The sequence below is a fragment of the Camelus dromedarius genome, chromosome 9 (assembly GCF_036321535.1).
Source record: "Camelus dromedarius isolate mCamDro1 chromosome 9, mCamDro1.pat, whole genome shotgun sequence".
Classification (NCBI taxonomy): Eukaryota; Metazoa; Chordata; class Mammalia; order Artiodactyla; family Camelidae; genus Camelus; species Camelus dromedarius.
The window spans coordinates 9,391,028-9,407,922 of record NC_087444.1 but is presented as its reverse complement, the minus strand read 5'-3'; the positions used below and the strand labels follow the sequence as shown (position 1 = coordinate 9,407,922).

Genomic DNA, 16,895 nt, shown 5'->3' with positions numbered 1-16,895 from the left:
TTTTATTAGCTTATCATTTTACAAGCCTGAACTTGACATATCAAAGGCAATTTCCCCCAGACAAAATAAATTGTGGTTTATAAAACAGCAAGAGTTGAATGTTAAGTCACTTCAGGGATTTTCCTTAAGGCTGATGCTTCCGCCTCTCATCTTCATAAATGAATGTGCACTCATAGCAGAAAGAACTGAAGGGAAGTTTGAAGGAAATGTAAGAGGACACTGGACACTTTTTTTCTCATTTTTGTATTATCACATTTGTATTGCTCAGTCCTACTTTAAGTTTATTCATACTGGAAGAATTCTGTTTTACTGATATTATGACAGATTTAACCTTATTTTAGCAATTCTCTTAGTATGTGAAAATCTAAAAACTTTCTGGTATTCACTGAAGCACAGCTTTTTAGCTAACAGCTTTCCAGTGTCCTGTGGCCACTAACCCATATTGTCATTAGCTGCAGCACTCATGGTTCAGTGGTAATTAAAATTAGCCTATGGGGATAAAAAATTCTGAAAAAAAATCACTGTTTCCACATTTTACTTATTTTTCACAATGCATTCACTAAGATATAGAGTTAGAGATAAACTTTAATAAAACTGATACAAAAGCAAAAATGATAGAACAAGGCTTTTGAATTCAGAAAGGTACCAACATATTCATCATAATTATTAAAATATAACATTTTTATCCCTATTCCATGCTGCCTAGCTTCTTGATGCAAAGTTGAGGTTTCACTAAGAATAATTATCATTCATCATCATTTAAGTTGGGAAGTCTAACTTCTGAGGTAAATGAGATTAAAGTAGAATAAGAGAGATCCTTCCAGGAAAGAGAAATAAATAGCTTTTGCAGACACTATTTTTAAAAGGTGAAAAATCTATAATTTTCATTTTAAAAAACAAATCCACTCAAAGGAAAAGTACAGCATTTACCTCAAGCAGAAATTATTTATAACAGCGGAATGATACAGAATAAGATATTTTGTTGAAAAAATTTTAATTTCAGAATCACTCAACACTCTATATTTATCAAAAGAATATTCCCACATATAGTTTAACTTATTCTGACTGTCCCCTTGAGCCAATTCATGGTCAAACTTTTACAAAAAGGACTTGACATTGTTTATATTCTGATCTCTCACTTGCTCCTTGATCTGCACACTGTAGATGACTGGCCCTACTTACTAATCCACTGAAGGCAGTCAAGCTAAAGTAATGAGTGGCTTCTACACCATACCATGAAATAAACATTTTTCTACTCCATTTCTCTGCAACATGTGATAATGTTGATCCAACACGTGACACTGTTGATGCAACACGTGACACTTTCTCCTTGGCACACAGGACAAAACTCTCCAATTCCTCTTCTAACCTTTCCCAACATGGCCTCTTTAACATCGGTTCACTCTATTTTCTCTGCTTTTCTCTAAAGGTATGCTACCTGTCCATAATCCTCTTTTTTGTTTTCATTCATTCTGTGTGTTCTTTCTTGGTGGCGCTCATCCATTCCCATGAGTGACAGCGATCAAATCTGAATCTCTTGCTCCAACAAATTCCTAAATCTTCAGTTGATATTTTTGCTTATGGAACAGTTCCACTTGGACGTCCCACTGGCATTTTATTCCTGCTTACCACGTCCCAAGATGCATGCCTTTCTCTGCCCAAATCTCTGTCCTATCTGGATTTCCTTATCTCCAATACGGAGTTTGACCCATCTCTTAGTTTGCTCCACCCCTATCAGTCCTAAATAATTTTTTAGTGTATGATTTCTCTTTAGTACTTTTCAGACCTTAAAAAAACCTTTCCCTGAAATATAATTTGAAAAGACACATGTACCCCAGTGTTCACAACAGTACTATTTACATAGCCAAGAGATGGAAACAACCCAAATGTCCATCAACAGATGACTGGATAAAAAAGATGTCATATATTTATACAATGGAATACTACTCAGCAATAAAAAAGAATAAAATAATGTCATGTGCATGGATACACCTGGAGATTGTCATTCTAAGTGAAGTAAGTCAGAAAGAGAAAGAAAAATACACCATATGATATCGCTTATATGTAGAATCTTAAAAAAAAAAAAAGGACACAAATGAACTTATCTACAAAACAGAAACAGACTCACAGACATAGAGAACAAATTTATGGTTACCGGTGGGTAAAGAGGGTAGGGAGGGATAAATTGGGAATTTGAAACTTGCACCCCTTAGAGAGTGATGGAAATGTTAACTATCTTGATTGTGGTGGTTTCATTGGTGTATACATCTATCAAAATTCATCAAATTGTACATCTGAAATATATGTAGTTTACCGTACAGGAATCACACCACAATAAACCTGTTAAAAAAAAAAAAACTTTTCTGAACTCTTGCCATGGCCACCTAACCATTCATTCTGCCAAATCAACTCTCCGTTCATTCACTGGATTTCTCTGATCAAAAAATGTTTCTGTCAAAGTCCAGAAACTATCAAAAATAAAATCACAGTAATAAAATTATATTTAGTAAGAATTTATTGGACAGTTCATGAACTGGGAGTTTTCAAACCAACAGTGGAATGAAGCTCAGAGGCATGTTGTAATAGGACAATTTATATACTGAAGATGAAGAGGTTGTTTATTCTTTATAAATATTGGTTATAGCATCAGAGTTCCTCCAAATGACAGAGGGTTGGTTAAAAGTAGTTATATCTTACACCATTTTCAGAAAATAATTTAGGTTTTGTTCATGATTTTCAGAGGCATTTACAAAATATGACCCAAGTTAAGTTTCACTTGCATTGCAACATAAGCTAAATTAGGTATCACTTACATGGCTTAACTGATTTTATGTGCTCAGGGAATTTTCAAATCTAGTCTGTTTTTTGTACTTTATTTTAACAAAACAAACAAATTAATTAAATCACACCTTGCTAAATATTTTTCTATATTCCCTGTTGTCAATAGTATTGATTTCAGACCTCCTCAGGATGGTCGAGTCTTTCCATCTCTTTCAAATTCTCCCAACTCATCGCTAATCCTCACCTCTTTATAATTCAACAACACTGAAATTCTCAACTTCTCCAAACACTTCAGGCTCTCTTTTTGAACTTCTGATTATACCCCTGTGAAACGCTACCCAGAAAGCTACCCATTCTTTAAGCATCAGCTTATTTATCATCTCTCATGCATTTCACAACTCAACTCCAAATGAGTAGCTCCCCTTCTGAGCCAAAAGAAATAGTTCATTCTTATATGGCAACATGTATCACATTATGTTATGTACACATGTCTACCTCACTTTTCTGTATGTTACTTATGTTCTAACACATAGAGAGTTAAAATACGTATTTTTTAAACATTTTAACTAAGTTCTATGTTCAATGCATTATATTTTAATGTATATTTAATATGTATCAATGCATATTGATGCATATTCTATTTTTAGTGTATTATAATCAATTTAACATGTTAATACAACTTAGAATGATTATAAATATGCATTGATCTTATTTCTGTTATTCCTGAGTGACATATCTATGGAGATGTTTGTTGTTAAATTAAAACACTCTAAACTTTTCAGCTATTTTAGGGTATCTATATTAGGGCTTGTGTCTATTGACAGTCTGTTAGACTACCAACTCCTGCTGCTAATGGTGCATCTTTCTGCAGAAGATTCCAACCAAATCCATTCAGTTTTTTTACTCAATTTAAGGTGATCTAGAACACCAGCAAACCAACCTCATAGCTCTGTATACAGTAAAAATGCATGATAGTATGGCGGACTTTCTTAAGAAACAAAGTATTTGTATTTTAATGTTTAGACTGTTTTTCTGTTTGGATCTAAAAAAATTAATATGCATTTCTTTATATAAATTGAGGTATCTAGTTAAGTGACAATGAAATAAGCAACATGGTACTAAATTATATTCATTTGTGTATCAAAATAAAAGCACAAATTAACTTCCATCAGGTGTTTACACTATACTTTCTTTCAATTAAAAGGTGAAAACCCTCAAAAAGTTTGGTGGGTGACAAATATAGAAATAAGCACTTGTAAAACAACCTGACTACACCCTAGTAGGTAGTATGAGAGCCATGAAATCAAGAATCTGTGCTTCTCTATGGGGTGACAGAAGTAAGGAGTAGTGGATGTTTCACTAGAAATACCTCGGAAAATTTTTATATTACACATTTTAGTGCTCATTCCTACATTGTAGGGAAGGAAAGCCCACAGCATATGAATACTAAAAACAAAAAGTGTCCTAGGTAATCTGGCTTTCTCTACCTCCACCTCTGTTGGGAACTTCTATAAGAAAAGACCCTTCCCATCTCCCCTAAGTTTGCTGGAGGACAGGAGTTGAGAAAACCTTCAGAGAAAGAACAAACTTTGAGTTGAATTTTCATGGGTAAGAAATCCATTAACATTCTAGAGGAAGGAAATACTATCTAAGGGCACAGAGGAACCAGAAAGAGTGATTGGGGCAAGTCTTACACTGTGACGTGCAAGGGCAAAGTTGAAGAGGCAGCTGGAAAGCTAGGCAGGCACTGCGTATACTTTATGAAAAACTAGAAATTCCTCACTTGTGTGATGAGGCAACTGTGTTGTCTGTAGCCATTCAAGCACAGATAATATCACATTCACTACTCTCAGTGATACCAATGGGGGGAAATGAGGTCACTTTTGTGCACTGTAGCAAAAACACTGTGTCAGGGAAGACTGTTAGGGGCAAAGGTGAGCACAATGTTCTTAATGAGTTATAGAAGACCTTTAAAACAATGAGCAACATCCCTGGAGCTACTGACATCTCAGAGATCTTTTAAATGTCCAAGTACAAAGAGATAATGTCTACATTATATGAGGAAGGTAAAGTAACTGTTTTGTAATTGACCAAGTAAAATTTCACTATTATTCATTGACTACACACTATTTACTGGGAATATTTGTCCAAAAAAAAAATCTGATGGAAATACTAATATTGGTGACAGCTAACATTTTTAACATTAATATATTTTTAGACACTATATTAAGCATTTTAGCTGACCAATTATTCTGTGGTAATTCTCACAATAACTTCATAAGCTGAGTACTAAGATTTATTCCTAACATAAAGATAAGGTAACTGAGGTATGCGTAACTTCCTTAGAGCACACAGTTGTTAGATAGCAGAACCAGAATACACATCCAGGTCTGGCTAAATCTAGACTACAAGCTCTTTATCACTCAGTTATACTGACATGGTGGGATAAATAATTATGAACCTCACTTTCTTCAAGGAACAGAATACTGTCTAACATAAAAACAACCAGATTGAGAAATAATATTTTAGTCCAGATTCCACTCAAAAACTTTTTTGTGGCTGACAGGGTGTAACAATCCTTTAGCAGCACTCTTAATATCCATGGGTATTAAGAACATTGCCACCCCTGTAATAGTGAAATGACAGTTTATCATTTTTAGGTTAGTGCTGAGGTTCTTGATAGCAAAAATACCTTAGTTGTAAAAGATCACAAAGAATAAAATTACCAGTAACTACAATCTCCAGATCTGAACAATCAGAGGTTTGAATTTTTTCTTTTGCTGCCTAGCTGTGTGACATTGCTTTCCAGCTCTCTGGGCCTCCAACTGTTCATTATTAAAATAGATTTAACAATACAAACCAATCACAAAACCCTGTCGCAAAGTATTAGCAATGTAACTGGGTTAAGGGCTTCTTAATGAAAGTGCTGTTTAGATACGTTTTCTACTGCTGTCCTCATGCGTGCATGAGAGGCAAACCAGGAAAAGTCACTACCCTCCACGAAAGCAGTCAAGAGCTTGAATTTTAAAGAATGACATTGTTTTCTAACATCATCAAAATATAATATTCTTGTTTGGTTTCTCTCAGGCACAACACATAGTAAAACCAAAAAATATTTTAAATCCCACACATACAAAATGTAAAATTAGTGAAGCTATATTTCAGAACTAAGCCATGCTTATTATTTATAAAAAATTACTTCAAATATTTGAATAAATGATAAGTGCTCATTACATATTGCACTTCAATGATCACACAACTTGTAAAATTTTTATGCAGGATGCATATATAAAAACATTAACATGAATAGATGAATGTTTATTGGCATAATTTACTGAGTTTATATTAAGTACCATTAAATGCTCTTTAATTTCCCACATTCTTTCATAGCTATTTTTTAAATTAACATTAACCTTCAAAATGTAGACTGCAGTCTTAATATACTATGCCATTTAACAAACTACTTATGATTTTATGAAGCTGAACATTTAAATTAAGGCACTAATCACTGCAAGTAAAGAAGATGTGGCATTATATATTTTTATATTTTATTATCTATTGATTCAACATGGAAATTATTTGAACAATGATGTTGGAAGTATTTAATTTTGGTAAAGGAAATAACATAGATACAGTTTAAAAAGTTTTATTCAATTAAGGCTGGCACAAGAATACATTTTAATCAAAATCAACGATTCTATTGACTGAGATGAAAAAGTACTGAGCTTCTACTTTCAAAATGGCAATTCTATTTTTAAAGTAGACATAACTGTACCTTATTATTTATATTTCCCAAACATAAATAGTATCTCCTTAAATACACTTGGCTGGTAAAACAATTTTCTGGGAATTAGAGACATTTTATTTCATCCGGCTATCTTTTAAATATACGAACGAATGGCTGTTACTTCTCTACAAATTGATAGATTCCTTCAGTTGATAAAATATGATTGCTGTTTTCTCTTTTCTGTGCATTTAGAAATGCAAACAGCTTTGTTACACATAATGGCAAATCTAGCTTTCTCTTAAGAAAGCTTCCTCTTCTGAAAGATTCTGACCAAATACATAAACATTCAACCAACTAAAAATGTTATGTGAATTCTTAGAGACTTCAATTAAAAAAAAACAAAACTCTTCATTGTCTTTTTAAAAGCAAATCAAGTAAATTAAAATGTTTTGGAGTTTCATGGTTTGACCTAGTAGTCCTTGAACTTGCCAACTCTGAGCCAACATGAGCATTATCAGCCCTGGACTGATGGCACCACAGCCAGTGTCTCCCAGGATGTGTCCAGGCTGTGACTTGATGGGGCTGTTAGATATGCTAGGATAAAGACAAACGATTTCAGAGTAAGAACTTGTTATATGGTGCACTGGCACAAAGCATTCCTGAACAACCTGCCACTGATTTGAAAGAACTAATGTGCCTTTACCTTCTGTACTAGTATCTTCCCACATACAGATAACACATACTTGGAGAATCTACCAGAATATAAAGTAACATTTAAAAAATATTATAAAAGAACCAAAGGCCTAGAGGTCTGCAGTATAAATTGAATTCCACTTTGGGCTTGTGCTAATAAATAGATTGCTTTTGCAGATATAGATTGAAGAGGCATAGCCTTATTGAAAAGTAATAGTGACTTTGAAAGTAAGCCCACAGGATCAAAAATGTCATTGTGTGCTCCCATGACAGAGTCTTTCTAAGTCAATTTCCTCTCAAGGATTGACCAGGGCTGTTCTAACCAGAGACACTGCTGAAAACATCAGCCTGGTTGAGAGAGCTCCACTGTGCTTGGAACTGGGATGGAAAAGATAGAACAAACAAGAAACTACACAGAAAGTTTGTGGTGCAAACACCTAAGGAAAGGCAAAGTGAATTCCACAGATGGAAGGGGCCTGAGATAAGAAATTAAAGCCAAAGAGTAACGATAAAGCAAAATCATACTGGCTAAGATAGAGTGAAATGGGACAGAAGCCTTGACATGGGACAGAAATGGGGGAATCCTGAGAATTCACTTGCATGGGCTAGCTTCTATGTGTATTGGTACTGAGGGGGCTTACAATTTTTTGGGAGAGAAAAGTGTCATCTATTCATAATTCATCTATTTTCACATTTAATGAAGCATATTGGCACTGACGCTGAGGCACAGGCATTGAGTTGTTCAAGACTTAGAGGACCCCAGCCCCACAAAACCTCTCAAATCATACTGTCTCTCAACCAGTTCTGGCTGGAAAAGTCCTGATCACTCTGCAAATAAAATCCAAAATTGCATTCCTGAAGAAAATATCACATTTTCCAAAAGCATGCATTACAACCAAGAAGGGTTACGGGATAATGGGTTATGTTGGGTTATGTCAGATCACTCAAACCTATATCATTTGATTAGAGAATTAACAGAACAATAACTGTGCTAGTATATGAGCACGGTTAAAATATAACTTAGTTTCTAATAAATAAGGAAATAACTTCAGTAAATATAGGATTTTAACTTTCAAGAAAAATGTGAAGGCAACTTGACGGAAAGGGAGGTGGGGATATACTGAGGCTGCTCAGCTACAGAGAAAAGAGCAAAAGGCACAACCTGGGGGTACTGGAAGCAAGAGCGGCAAAGTGCAAATCCACGTTGAGTCAGGGAAAGTGACATCAGGTGAAGTATCGTCATGTAAAGAACCACACAACTGCAGCTTGCTGTGCTCAGCTGTGTTACTACACTTTGTTTCCGTTACTTACGGTGCAAAATATTAATATTTGGAAAAATACACATGAACCAACCTAAATTCACATTTTATTGCCATCATTCCTAAATGAACTGACCAGCTAATCCAATACGTTTGAGCCTGTTGGAGTAAGGAGAAGGGGAAGAGATCTGACTTTTAAACAAAGTTCAAAGCCATAAAACAGAGGAGAAGAGGCACTAGTGGGCTCTAAGCTGTTTTCCCCACTGAGCTTCAGTCCAATTCTCAGTCGGCAGGATTCTTGGAGATCCAAAATGTAAGACCCTGAAATCCTTTGTAGATCAGCTATTTGAGAAGTCCCAGCATAGTGACTGCTTAAAGGGATTTAAAAATTTAATGTAAAAATATATATATAGTGTATCTTAAATCATCCTGTGGACTGATGAAAAAATTGTTAACTCCATTCATCACTGAGATACATATTACAGGTGCAAAATTACCATGTTCTTGCCAGCTGACTTGACTGCAGACAGCAGTTGTTAGAGCAGAAAATGTTTTCATGTCAGTCATAACGATAATTCTTTAAGGAAAGGATAATATATTTAAACTGTAACAAACTGTATTAATCCTACAAAAGAAAAATGTGTCATCATTTTTTTATGAATAACACTTTTTACTCTTCTATAATCTAGGCTGATCAGTCCAACCTGGCATATCTCAGGTAATTCCATTCTGTACTGTGTATAATAATATTGACCAACAAGAGTGTGTACAGATGAGAATAACCAGGAAGGTGGAAGTCCTGGAAACATATCATTAGAGGAATGGTCAAAAAGTCTGGGCATGTCCTTCCTGGAAAAAGACAAGTTTAGGGAGCTTGTTATTTTAAAGGGCCATCATGTAACAGAGAAAAGCAGACCTCTCAGTTGGTACAACACAAGGCAGAACTAAACAATGAATGGAATTTGAGTGGCAACAGGACTTACTCATGATAGGGTATGTCCAGTATCAAAGCATCAACTTGCGTAAGATTGATTTTACTAACACTGAAAGTATCGGGGTTGAAAAATCCATGTAGCAGGGATGTTGCAAAGTGCATTTCAATACTGAGTGAAATCTGGACTAGATGACATTTAAACCATATTCTTTGATGTTCTAAATCTTTCCCCCTAACCATTTGAGAACAATACATATACTGTGACAATGCTTCCTCATGCTCATTTGGTTATATGAATGTTTGTGAAATTTGGCTGCGCATCAAAACCAGGAGCTTTTGAAAAGTGCAAATACACATCCTATTCCAAGCCCACTGAGTAGCATTTCTGATGATGCAGGGCCATGAAATCTGTATTTTCAATGGCAACAGGTAATTATGCTGCATCCAGACATCTTTTCAAAGCATTGGGTTCCTAAGGTCAAAGCAATGGACTCTATCCTTTTATTGAATGGTTAGGTTTTCAAAGTTGTGCTTTTAAGTGACTGAAGACTAGCCGATTTAACTCATTAGCCGATTTATTATGGGAAGTAATACTGACTTCAAGGACAAGAACTGTGCCCAGCACTTCATATGCATTCTCCAGTTTTATTAGTAACAGCCTTTGAAGTCAACTACCACTGCTTTTGTTACTTTACTGGGGGATGTAGTGCTAAGACACTTTGTTCTCCGAAATCACAGACTATCAGAGACTTAGCTGTTTGAAATCAGATCAGTAAAAATGGAACAGCCCACTCTTTTCTGGAAGATTTAAGTTACTCTGACACTGAGAAGCAGTGTCAATTTTCAACCGAGGTACAAAACTTTGATAAGTGTTTTTCAGCCACAATGTTCAACATTTATCTTAACTTTGTAGTTTCCAAGGAAACAGAATTCAGAGTCCACATCTCAGCTCAGGCCACATGCTAACTACTTTACATTAGAGCCTTGTTCTTTTTTGGCATTATTAAAATTCTGCTCTATTTAAATACTATCGAAACTCCATCCTTCCCTCAAGTCCTGTTTTTAACCCTGTTTCTTCCTTTGCTTTGTGAGATGCTCCATGGTTCCTCTGGTGTGCACTCTCTCGATGCAACAAGTCAATAAACCTAACTTTGTTATAGATACAGATACAGATACAGATATAAGTGTATAGATAGAGCTATGTCCTTGATGCTCTTTGATCAAATGCACTATACCATACCGGTAGATATTTTAATCCTCAATTTAAAGATTTTAGTAAAATAAGGCTCAGAAAAGAACTTATTCAGGATCACACAGTAAGTGACAGGACTGGGATTTCAACCCAGATCTATGACTTCAAAACCCAAGCTCTTAACACTGCACACAGAGTCAGAGACTGTTGGAGCTGAAAAAGAAACTCAGGCACACCGTAGTGCTAAATGAAAAATCAGGATTAGAATCCAGACATCTTGACCTCCCAAGCCCCATCACAAGGGTAGTTTTGTTTTTATTCAACTGTCAGTTAGCAACTTTTCAGGGTTTCCCTTTTGCTTGCACCCGTGGGGACCCAATATGTTCCTAGGGCTTTGGAGATACCTGGAGCCTTCATTGAGACTCTAACTCTGGCAACTTCAGGCAACACCCAAAACTCCAGATATTTCCTGATTATCCCTCCCTGACAGATGAGATTTTCACATCAAACTAATGCATTTCAATTTCAAAAGCTGCTGAAACATAATGCATCAACCTTCCTGGATATAGTTAATAGACTACTTGCCTAAAATGAGTGAATTCTGTGAAAGCATTATCCTTCTCTTCCTTTTCCATTCATCCCAGTATCAGAGCACATGGGTCGTTAACTTTCTAGTCAACCCTGAGTTCACGTTACTCACGTTCACTCCTGCCACTGTGAAGCTGTGTAAGGCAGCAACAGCCATCAAAACCCAGGAATATTTACTAACTGTGGCCACATATTTAACAGTGGATGCCCAACAGTGGTTCAAGATGGGCATCCCATCTTGAACCATTAATTTTTAGATGGGGCAATTATCTCATGCTATTCAATGCAAATATAATGGAAGTTAATCAAAATCATGCAAAAGACACATGATTTCATGCAGTTGATGCAAGTGCTATGAGAACTGCTCTGCTCAAATACAAAGGGACTATTGAAGGGCAGCTGGCAAATGTATACTCTTCAACAACTGAAGGGAGAAATTACGGACAGGTTCTTCAAAAAACAATGATTTGAATGTCACAGGAACATTCAAAAGAAGCCCTGAAAAAATTAGGGAACTCCTTGAAGAGTTTTGCAAAACAAATCTATTTATGACTATGCTGTGCAACCAAATGATTTAACTTTTTTAAAAAAATAGGCACACACACACGTACAAATTAAGACCTCATCTATTCTTTACTCATGCTCAGTTAACATATTCCCACAATTTTAAGATAATTTATTTTACTCCATGTTCTCTTTATTTTTTTCAAGATAAAATTTTAACTATAACTTTACTTACAAGAAATTTTAGGACCCACTTTATGTGTATTAAGTTTAAATGTCTGCTTTCTGCTAACAGCTGTCTCTGAATGGTGGGAACTCCTGAACCCCTTTTTTGGTGAGACACATGTGGTTTGGGAATCCTCCCTCTCCCTTCCCTTAAAGAGCTTGACTTCTTTCTTTCCTTGGTTGTACCTCCTTCATCACACAGGATCTATGTCCACACACATCGGCCCTTCACTTAGTTCTACCCTCTCTGAGTCGGCTCACAAGGCCCCTTCTGCTCGAAGTGTGGTCTGATGATCCCCTGGGAACCTGTTGAAAATGCAGTATCTCAGGCCTTGCCCTCAACATTTGAAATAAAGTTTACCTTTTAACAAGACCCCCCAGGGAGTCTCAAGGTAACATGCACCTTAATGTTTAGCACTGTTCTAGATGATTCCCCAGCACTTTTCCTGCAGTACTGTATTTTGTGAAATCTAGAGGTCATTCTTGTCTTCCTTATCTCTTGCCTCCACATCTAGTAATTCACAAAATTCTACGCAAAGTGCCGAGTCCATGTGTAATACTCCCTCTGTATACCTCCTAATTCTTAGCAGAGCCCCAAAATAGCCCCCTAGCTACCCTCCTAGCCATCATTCTCCTTACCACTCTCTCCAATATTTATTATATTTTTTTTCTGAGTGATCTTCCTCTAAACAGCAAACAAGTCTGGCACCAGTCCCCTTTTTGCAACTCTTGAAAGACTAGTTGTAGTAAGATCTAACCTCCTTGGAAAGCCACAAGCACCTGCAGGTTCCTGCTACCTCTCCAACCCTATCTCCTCCCTCCTCCCACCGTACCATGCACTCTTCTCCGGCACCAGCCCAAGCTACTTAGAGCTCCCTGAACAACATGTGATCTCTAACACCTCAGTGGTCCATTTTCACATGCTGTTCCTGGGGTAGAATGGCCTTTCCTTCCTGATCTACTCAGGAAATTCTACGGAATCCATCTAAGCCACAGTCTCCTGAAGCCTTTTCTATCCCACCAGCACAGAACACTAACCTGTTTACGTCCCACTTCATTTTGTACAAATCATACAGCACATTATATTGAAATTATCTTATACATGTATTTCTTTCTTATTTCTAAGATACTGAATGAGTATATTATGTTAGTCTTTAACCTCTAGCATTTAGTGTCTAGCATAAAGAGGATGATCAATAAATCCTTGCTGAATGCATAAGTGATTCACCATGAAACAAATCTTGCTGCTCAAATAATTCTAAGTGCCATTTTATAGAAAACTACTGACTAACTTATACAAGTATTTTGATAGATATTAATAAATACATTTTGACAGAAAAACATATTAAAAAGGACACTTTTTTATCATAGGCATGTTTCTGAACCACTCTTATAAGAAAACCTATTAATGAGGTTCACATGAATGATGCATCACCATTACTGAACAGCAGTTATGAGCAGTCTCCAGTTTTAAGTTCAGTAACTTCTTGAAAACCTTATGGACTGCAGTAAGACAGAAATTATAGCCTAAGCGGGCATGTCTGAAGGCTTAGAAAAGGTTAACTTTTGTTTATTTTGTTTTGTTTTAAACAGCGTCGAAGAAGCAGAAAGATAAAACATAATACTTCCAACTCTGAAGTGTAAAATATCAGAATTTATGTGCTTCACTTGCAGCCGTATAGCCAGGCAACAGTTAAAAACAGAGACCACATCAGAATCGCCTGGGGAACCCCTGCATCTTCAGTGCAGGACGCGCATGTGAAAGTGAAAGAGAACAAGAGAGAAGGAAGGACAATGAAGGGAGGGAGAGAGAGGAGGGAGAGAAGAAAAGGAGGGTGGGAGAAAAAGGAAATAAGGGAGAGAGAGAAAGGAGAAGGGAAAGGAGGGGGGAAGGAGAGAGAGGGAGGAAGGGAGAGGGAGCATGCCCTGCAGAGACAAATCCACTTTCAGTCACGGCAAACGTCTCAGCGCTCCTCGTGCTGTCCTGTGTCTGCACACCTTTCCACAGACACCTGACAAGAAGCCTCTAAACTAGAATTAAAATTTTAACCATATGCTTTATGACTCAGGTTATGTGTAAATATTACAATTCAAACTACTCCTTGCTGACGTGTGCATGTAATTTTGAATACTATTTTCTCGATAACATAAGGTTCTTCAAGAGCTTTGGTATTACTATTTGCCCCTCTTCCTTCTCAAGGAAAATCCTGTTTTCATAATAATATTTTCTTCACAATCTCTTTACACTTAGTAGTCTTATAATACTACAGTTTAGGTAAATATCATGATTTTATTTCATTAATTGGAAGAGAGGTAAAAATGTAGTTACTAGGAAAAATGATGCACCTTGACCAAGGAAGGGATGAAGTATATAATTCTCTACTATTTGAAGCACAGAACCAAGTTCCTTATGACTTAAATCTCATTTTATTTTAGGGCCCACAATAAATTACACTGTCCATTTCCCTCAGTTAAAAATTAAGAAAATTAGGAGCTAAACTTTCAAAACTTGCTCAAGCTCTACCTTTTTCCAGTGAAGTTTTTCCTGACCATTTCACCACATGGTACCCATCTCCTTTTCTTTTATTTCTCCACTGTATCTCTATACTTGTAAGATTGGAACTATTCAGCTCACATGTACATATCTGTTTATATATTCTGTTATGCTCCCAGATCGACAAATGACCCCAAAGATGAAGCTGTATCATATTAATCTTGCATTTTAGGACAGTCCAGTCCCTGGGCCAAAGAATGTACTTAATAAATGTTTAATAAATGCCTTTAAAAGCCAATGAGAGGATAATAACAAGTAACTTTTGCTTACTTTTATAACAGACTGTAATACATATTTAAAATGGACTATGTGGAAAGAACAAAACATATTAAGCAGGAAAAAGCATACATTTAATTTCAACAACAAAAGACGTTTGTCAACACAGTGCTCCTTTACTTACTCATTGTCAAGTTCATACTTCTGTATGTCACTGGACTGCTTTTACTTGAGTGTTCACAAAGGGAACTATTTCTAAGTCAAGTTACTTATGTCCTCCTAAAGCTGCTTTTATAAGGTCAACAGTTCTTAATAGCACTGAAACAAAAAAGGACAAGGGAATGAGGCAATGAATTTGTACAGCTTCATCTATGTGGTGGTTATTTTAATGACCTGGCCTTAACTGTTTTTCTGACCCCCTTTTATAAAACTGCATAACTCTCACAACACTTTCAATGACAAAGCACGCCTGACTTGTTTCCAGCCCAGATCTCTAGACATTTATGTTTAACTATGTTTGCCGGAGCTTTCAAATCACAAAACAACCTTGACTACACATACTGATGAGGAGACAATACTGACAAATAATATAGCTAGTGCTACTACATACAAATTAACTGTGCATAGTTCCACAATGTTTGTGAATTTGTTAAAAAAAGCAAGCTACAAATGTAATCTTTCATACTTTGATGTGTGGGGTTATTTACTACCACCAGATTTTTGGTTCCTGCTAAACATGCATTTCAAATTCAAGAGGGATATAAGCTATATGAAACAATGTACAACAACCTTTCAGAAAATTGCACATTTGAAGATCCAATTTTATTCTTTCATGCTACCACTGAAACAGTCTTCTTTCTGATCACCAGGCAATTTTCCAACCTCTCTGAGATTTCTCTTCCTAAACAATTTCTTCCCAAAAAGGTTTCCGCAATAATTTAACAGTTCAGTCTGCCCTGGTGAGTTGGATGAATTAGAAAAATCTGAAAATAGATTCCAAAGAAAACGAAGCAGCAACTGAACACTTACCTGAGAGTCAGTGACTCCCTGATGAGAGCTCTGCTCTGTCACAGTCAAAGATGAACACAATAAATGAAGATGTTACTTTTAATTTCTGTGCTTAGCTTTAAGCATTTATTTACTGAAAGTATGCAATGGCTAAACTGCCATGCTTCCCCTAAATAATACCAATTATTTAAAAAAAATAAAATTTGAAATAAATAGTTCCTATGATACTGTTATTGTGTCTGTGTGTGTGCATATACGTATGTACATAATATTAGGAGCATACTTAGAATGTGACGTTAGGGTTCAAACACGGAACTTGCCATTTATTAGCCGTGTGACTTCAGCTAGCTTACTTAACCTCTCAGTGCCTCAGTTCCTCATCTATAAACTGGTTATTGTAATAATACCGACCTCACAGGGTTTGTGTGAGAATTAAAGGAATTCATACAAATAAAGTTCTAAGAATGGTGCCAGAAAGACAGGCTGAAACAGGCAGCTCCTCAAGACGCCTGTGGGATGAGTATTGCTTTAGACCCTTTCCGGGATACTGTTATCGGCCAATCACTATCAACCAACCATACTAGAACCAACAATATTTTACACTTTCAAAACTCTTAAAGCTAAACTTTTATATTGATAATTCACAGACAGTTTGATGATCTTTGCTTCCTTATCACGAACAATTTCAGTCTCTACTCTCTATTCCATAAAGTGGGGAAAAGATACCCAAACATCTTAGGCACTGGACTAATGATGACTAACAATGACTGAGAACTCCTTACTTGCCAAGTCCATTGATAAGTGCTTTATACGTAGATGTTTATCTCATCCTCAGAAATTCCTAATGAATCAGGTTCTCTCGTTATCCCCAATCTGCATACAGGGAAATCGAGGATCCGGGAGGTCACACAGCTAGCAGTCGAGTGGTGTCAGAGCAGAGAGGGAAGAGGGGCCTGTGGAGACTTCAGGATAGAAACCAAGCTCGTAAGTACGGTACTCAGAAGGGACTATGTAGGAAAGTCAGTTTAATGTCTTTATTTCCTGGTTAAACAACCCAGAGCAAGGCAATGACTAAGATGATACAAAACAAGTCTTCTGCAGTACAGTCTGAGGCTGTCTCTGTCACACTACTTTGCATCCTCCTTTTCTCTAGCCTAATCCTGGAGTTACATTTTCTCACTTCTTCAATTTTGAGTAGAAAGTCAGAGGAAAAA

The 16,895-nt window shown here is 36.3% G+C and overlaps 1 protein-coding gene across 2 annotated transcripts in view; it reads left to right on the top strand.

The window, feature by feature from the left end:
- OLFM3 (olfactomedin 3) overlaps positions 1 to 16,895 on the top strand; it is a 173,653-nt gene that overhangs the window by 103,293 nt on the left and 53,465 nt on the right. Inside the window, exon 1 of one of the 2 annotated variants that reach the window (XM_064488769.1) lies at positions 16,565 to 16,665. The exons of the other annotated variant lie outside the window; for it this stretch is intronic. The gene's annotated coding sequence lies outside the window, so the exon portion shown is untranslated. Of the gene's footprint in view, positions 1 to 16,564; positions 16,666 to 16,895 lie in introns of those variants that run through there. 2 annotated transcript variants of the gene reach the window in all.